The 6089-nt window shown below is 40.0% G+C and overlaps 1 pseudogene; it reads left to right on the forward strand.

Annotated features, from left to right (window-relative positions):
* The first annotated feature begins 2253 nt into the window (after positions 1–2253).
* LOC132305843 (small nucleolar RNA R71) lies at positions 2254–2352 on the forward strand (annotated as a pseudogene).
* Positions 2353–6089: the final 3737 nt, after the last annotated feature.

Raw genomic sequence — 6089 nt, forward strand, 5'->3', positions numbered from 1 at the left:
GAATAGGGTTGTGACACCCTATGAAATGTACAAGTCTTTAACGTCTCTAGCAAGACGTTGGGCTCTTTTAGCCCATATCAAACATCTTGTAGTGCATCCCCTCCTTACTAGGGTGATAAGTACTTTGAACTCCACCCAACAAATGGTTCCCTGGAGAACTTGTTGGATTAGGCTCAAAGGAACTTGTTGGTCCTTTTTTAATGTGATCTTTGGGCTTCCATGCCCTTTCAAAACAAGATTTTGAAACAACTTTTTTCGAATTCAGTGTCGAAGACAACCCTTTTGAAATTTTGGTTTCAAGCAAAGACTCTATTCCTTTACATTTATTAGCATGGCATTTCTCTACAACATTCACTTCTTCATGCTTGTCAAATGAATTCGGGGTTGGATTGAAGATATTCAACTTCACCTTCATGTGGCCAAATGAGATCTTCATTACCCCCGTCCTACAATTAATGTTAGCATTCGCGGTTGCCAAGAAAGGACGGCCAGGGATAACGGGAATTTGGCTCTTAGGATTCGGGACCGGTTTCGTGTCAATGACAACAAAATCAACGGGGAAGAAAAATTATCAATCTTAATCAATACATCTTCAATGATACCCCTAGGCTTTTTGATGGATCGGTCGGAAGTTACAAAACCAACGACGTCAGTTTCAAGTCTCCTAAGCCTAATTTGACATATACCGAGTATAGAAGAAGATTAACACTTGCTCCTAAGTGTAGAAGAGCCCGATTAATGACATGGTCACCAGTGATGCATGAAGTGGTAGGTGAACCAGGGTCCTTGAACTTTGGAAGAGTGTTATGTTGCAAAATAGAGCTCACTTGCTCGGTCAAGACCACTTTCCTAGGTGTTTGGCTTTTGTTCTTCCTCTTTTGGGTGCAAAGATCTTTTAAAAACTTGGCATAGCCAGAATTTACTTGATTGCATCCAAAAGCAGAAGGTTAGCCTTCACTACTTGCCTAAACACATCAATGATTTCATTTGTCTTTGTCTTTTGCTTGTCAAGATAAATGGATCTTTTCAAGGCTTCTGGAAATGGAGCTCTTGGCTCAAAAACAATTTCAAAATCCTTCTTTGAAACATCATCAACACAAGAATTTTTCAAATCATGCTTTGATTCATTTTTCAAATCATTTTTGATCTTACTTTTCAAATCACTTTTTGACACTTTCTCATTTGAATGATCATGCATATGCAATAAAGGAGGAATAAAATGTGAAATGGGATGAGTGTCAACTTTGGGTTGCACCGGTTCACTCTCTTCATTAGACACACCTACTTGGTTGTCAATGATTCTCCCACTTCTCAAGGTTGTCACCGCATTGACATGCTCTATTATGGGACTTTCTGATAAGGAATGAGTCTCCACAACACATTGTTTCTTTGGTGGGGTATTCAAATGCATTTTCCCATTCTCTCTAGCTTTTAAAGTACTAGCTATTTGCCCTACTTGGGTTTCTAGCTTAGCAATGGATTGAGAATGAGAATGAAGCAATTGAGTGTTCGCCTCTAGAGTGCCTAGAGCGGTCAAAACTTTCTCTTCAAAGGCGGCACTCCTAGAGTTTCCTTGAGAATAAGATGGTTGATTAGGAAAATGAGAATTAGAAAATTAATTACCATGGGATTGAAATGATAATCTAAAACCTTAGGAACCTTGGCCTTGCATTGGTGGCAGAACATACTTCCCTTGGAAACCACCTTGGGGAGGGTTTGAGCCTACCCTTTGGCTTTTCCAAGAAAAGTTCGGATGGTTCCTCCAACTAGGATTATAATGATTGTCATAGGGATTATTCCCTTGGTTAGCGAAAATAGCATTGGCTTGCTCATGGTTGTCATTTTGCACATGTCCGTGGGACAATTTGAAGTAGAATGCAAGACACTTGAACAAGTCACACATGATTCATTAGATACACGATGATGAACATGATTAGGGCGGAAGGCATTTGATTCGCCGAGTTTTGATTGATCAAGAATTGATCAAACCTTTGAGATAAGGATTTCATCTCGGCGGCTATATCATTGGAGTTGTCAACTTGATACAAGGCAACACTCTTCCTTCCATTTGAATTCCTACCATTCTTAGAAGATAAAGTTCGATGCAAAGAATTTTCACTCATGCTTTCATAAAGACGCCACACGTCATCCTCATGCCTATCAACGTAAGAGCCACCCATGGAAGCATCAACCGTGCCCTTGTAATTATCGGATAAACTCTCAAAGAAATATTGAACTAATTGCCATTTGGGCATGTCATGATGTGGACACTTCCTAAGCAATTCATTGAATCTTTCCCATGCCTCCTGGAACGTTTCCCCATCCCCGTGTGAAAACTCTCGAATTGAGGTTCTCATAGTATTGGTCTTAGAAACCGGATAGTATTTCTTCAAGAACTCTTGTTGCATTTCTGCCCAAGAAGTTATTGAAAAAGGCCTAAGATTGTTGAACCAATATTTTACCTTATCTTTAAGGGTGAAAGGAAAAAGTTTAAGCCTTAAGACCTCTTCCGACATGTCCGTGTATCTCACGGTGGAACATACTTCAAGAAACTCATCCAAATGCTTGTAAGGTTCTTCACTTGGAAGTCCATGATAGTTAGGAAGCATTTGAATGGTTTGTGGTTTGATTTCATAGTGGTGTGCTCTAAATGGTGGCAATTGAATGCATCTGGGTGCATTATATTCATTAGGCACAAAGTGATCTCTTAAAGCAAGGGGAGGGTTAACAATTGGAGGTGCAACATGGGCACCTTGATTGCCTTGAACTATGGGAGGTTATGGAACAAACATTGGCCTAGGCATTCTCAATGGAACTTGGCATTGTTATTGTGGTGGGTGAATGAATGGCCTCGGCATGCCTAATGGTACTTGCATGTTATTATGATGCACATTGGGGTGGAGCATACCTTGTTGGTCTATGTAACCAAGGTCCTCCACATAGTCCTCATTATGTACTTCCATTGTAGAAGTAGAATGATTAAGATTACCCCTTCCCCTAGGTGTATGAACAATGAATTCTAAATTCAAATTAAGAGGGACAAGAGCCAGCCTTTAATGAGCTGGATTTTATCTTTTTTCGGGCTTGAGGAAGTTCGATCGATCGAACTTGTGGTGAGATCAATCGAACGTGGCTAAGATCTATCAAACTTTGGCTAGATCGATCCTCCCATGGCGGCGCCTTTTTGGATAAGGACAGATCTGAGATATTTTGGGGAAAGAGACAAAAGTGGTAGGTGGGGTGGTACAATAGGATAAGATGGAATTTTTTCGATCGATCTGAGAATTGTTGGATCCATCGAACTTTGTGGGATCTTTGGATAAGGACAAAAGAGCTTGGATGCATCTTGAAATGTCTAGATCGATGAACTTTCGATCGATTGAAGTGTACTTGTGATCGATCGAACCTGCGGAATCCCATACTTTGCTTCAATCTGCTTCCACTTTGCTCCTTTCTTCCATCCAGCTTGAGTTAGCTTCTTTTAAGCTCTTATTCGGCTGAATTAGCTTATTTTGGGGATAAGTACCTAAAAAGGACAATAACATGAAATTAGTCTAAAACGGGAAAGTAAGATAGATAAAGGTCCTAGAATACCTAAGCTTAAGGGGTTTAAATGCGCACTTTTCCGGGCTCATCACACCCCCAAACTTAAGTATTGCTAGTCCCTAGCAATAAACTATAAAGTAAAGGAATGAAATGAACAACTATACAACTATGAACTAGAAAACAATAAATGGATAACGCCACTTTCGTATGGAACATGATTACATTTAGCATATACAACAAGCCTTTTAAACCCCTAGGTTACCCCTAGTGGACGAGTGAAGTCTCGTGAGGGTTTCCAGAAATGATACCCACAAACATTAAGTTTTTTCTCACTAGAAAGGCACCAATGTTGTAAACAAGCATTAGGAGAAAACTACCTCAAGTATGCAGTTTTTAAACCCTTTCCAAGCAATCTCCCAAAATTTCAACATCTAGCAAGCAAGTATGGTCCTCCACACATCAAGAAAATGATCATGCAAATCAAAACAACACTAGAATCCTTTTGAGTGGACTGGCATCAAGTATGTTGCTATCTAAGCTAACTAAAGAAATGATCACATCCTTACCCTCAAACTAGCACACAAATCTAGTACCGATCATCAAGACAAAAAGTAGACCTTTTATTAAAGCTTTATTATTCTAGGTGCACTTATTCTTTTCACTTGATTTTTTTTTTTTTTTTTTTATATCCCTAAGGATCAAGGATGGAAACATAGTGCAATGTGTTGATCTATTAAGCTTTCTAGCGATTCATGAGGTCGAGCATTAGGTCAATGACTCTCGAACCAGATGGCTTTAGGGCATTAGGCGTTCAAACACCCCTAAGGACTTACAAGCTCAAATCAACTAGGTTACAAATCAAAACAACCTCCATCTAATCATTTCCCACTTCTCACCTTTTGGGAGAAGGACTTTTTATTGGTTTTTTTATTTTTTTGGATAAACAAGTTCAATTATTAACCTAGAGTTTGGGCCCTCCACCTTTCAGCGCGAGAAATTCAGTGCTTGATGAGGCTAGAATCCCGGTTACTCAATGAAAAGGGTTTTTTATCCACCTTTATCACGAATGAAAGCTTTCAATGCATTACTAGCCCAATTGGGATATAACTAATTCAATAATCAACAAAACATGTACCCCACAAATGAATGCTAGTGTGTGCTTGTGCTGGTGTAGAATCCTAGAGTGAATCTTAAAATAATCACAAAATCAGGATGATGTGGACCATAAGTGCAAGCATGATATCAATCTTTCGAAAAATTTACTCCTAAATGGCATCCACAAGGTATACAAGGAGTATTGGACTCTCAAGTCATGCAGTTTTTAAATTTTAAGTAATATAGTCCTCAAAAGATCAAAATTATCGCTAGTTATGGACCAATCATAGAAAATTCCTCAAATAAACAAGTCATGCTCAAAATTTTGAAGTTCAAACAAATACTGTAACAGCATCCATTCCCCCAAACTTAAATGGCACAATGTCCTCAATGTGCAAAGAGAACAAAGGAAAGAGTATACCAGTGAAGCTAAGCAAAGAATGGTCAAGACACAAGTATCCAAAGGGGGTGGTATAACCCCCCAAACTTGGGATTAACTGTGGTCCTAAAAAGATGGTACTGGATAAAAGTTCATTAGACAATAAAGGGGATAATAATAGTGCACAGTGGACATGCAAGTGTAAATGGAATAAGAAATTGAACTAAAGAGAGAGAAAAAAGGTGGTCCTGAAAAATTCAGGCAGCACTCTCTCACTGAAGTCACTGGGATGTACCTGATAAATGGAGTCAATCACAAACAGATATATTAATATAAAATCCAAACATCCAAAAATATCATGCATAATATAGAAAATGGAAACAGTATGTATAGTACATCACAGGAATAGGACCAACAGACTGGCCGCAAAAATATAATATAACTGTATCAAAATACCAATCTAATATCACATATATGGATAAAAAATGAAAGACAAGTAGAGAGATTAGGCAGAGGATGTAGGGCGGGTGGGGCGTGATCCCCGAATATCTCTAGATATGCCCTGCAACGCAGCTAGAACGTCTGAGCGGAGTGATGCCACATCTGTGCCGAGGGAGACGACATCTGCTTTGAGAGAGACAGCATCTGCCTGGAGAGAGACAACCTCACCCTCCAATGCCTGGAAACGCTTTCCTGGGCCAGGTGTCTGAGCTGGAGCTTCAGGTATGACTGGATTGAGAAACTGCGGTATGTCCTGAGTCTGCTCCTGAGAATGAACTGGCAACCTTGCCGGAGAGTGATGCTTAAGCTCATCTGCTGGTGGCTCTCGCTCTAAATCAATATCCATATGTACATCAGCAGGCACTGGTGGGTCTGCTGGATCGGCTGCTACTGCTGCAGCTGCTGCCTGCTCCATCTCCTTTATCTCAAGCTCCTAAGCTGCTAAAACTGCTTCCTCGCGTAAACTCTTGATAGGAGCATTGTAGCTCTTATCTTCCTGCTTACCAAAGTGGCAAGCTCCTGTCTTTGGACGCTCATCCGTACGGATAGGATAGCGCTGGTCTCGGAG

This window comes from Cornus florida, unplaced genomic scaffold, assembly GCF_030987335.1.
Source record: "Cornus florida cultivar Cherokee Brave unplaced genomic scaffold, ASM3098733v1 CherokeeBrave_3.0.0_Hap2_Chr04, whole genome shotgun sequence".
Classification (NCBI taxonomy): domain Eukaryota; kingdom Viridiplantae; phylum Streptophyta; class Magnoliopsida; order Cornales; family Cornaceae; genus Cornus; species Cornus florida.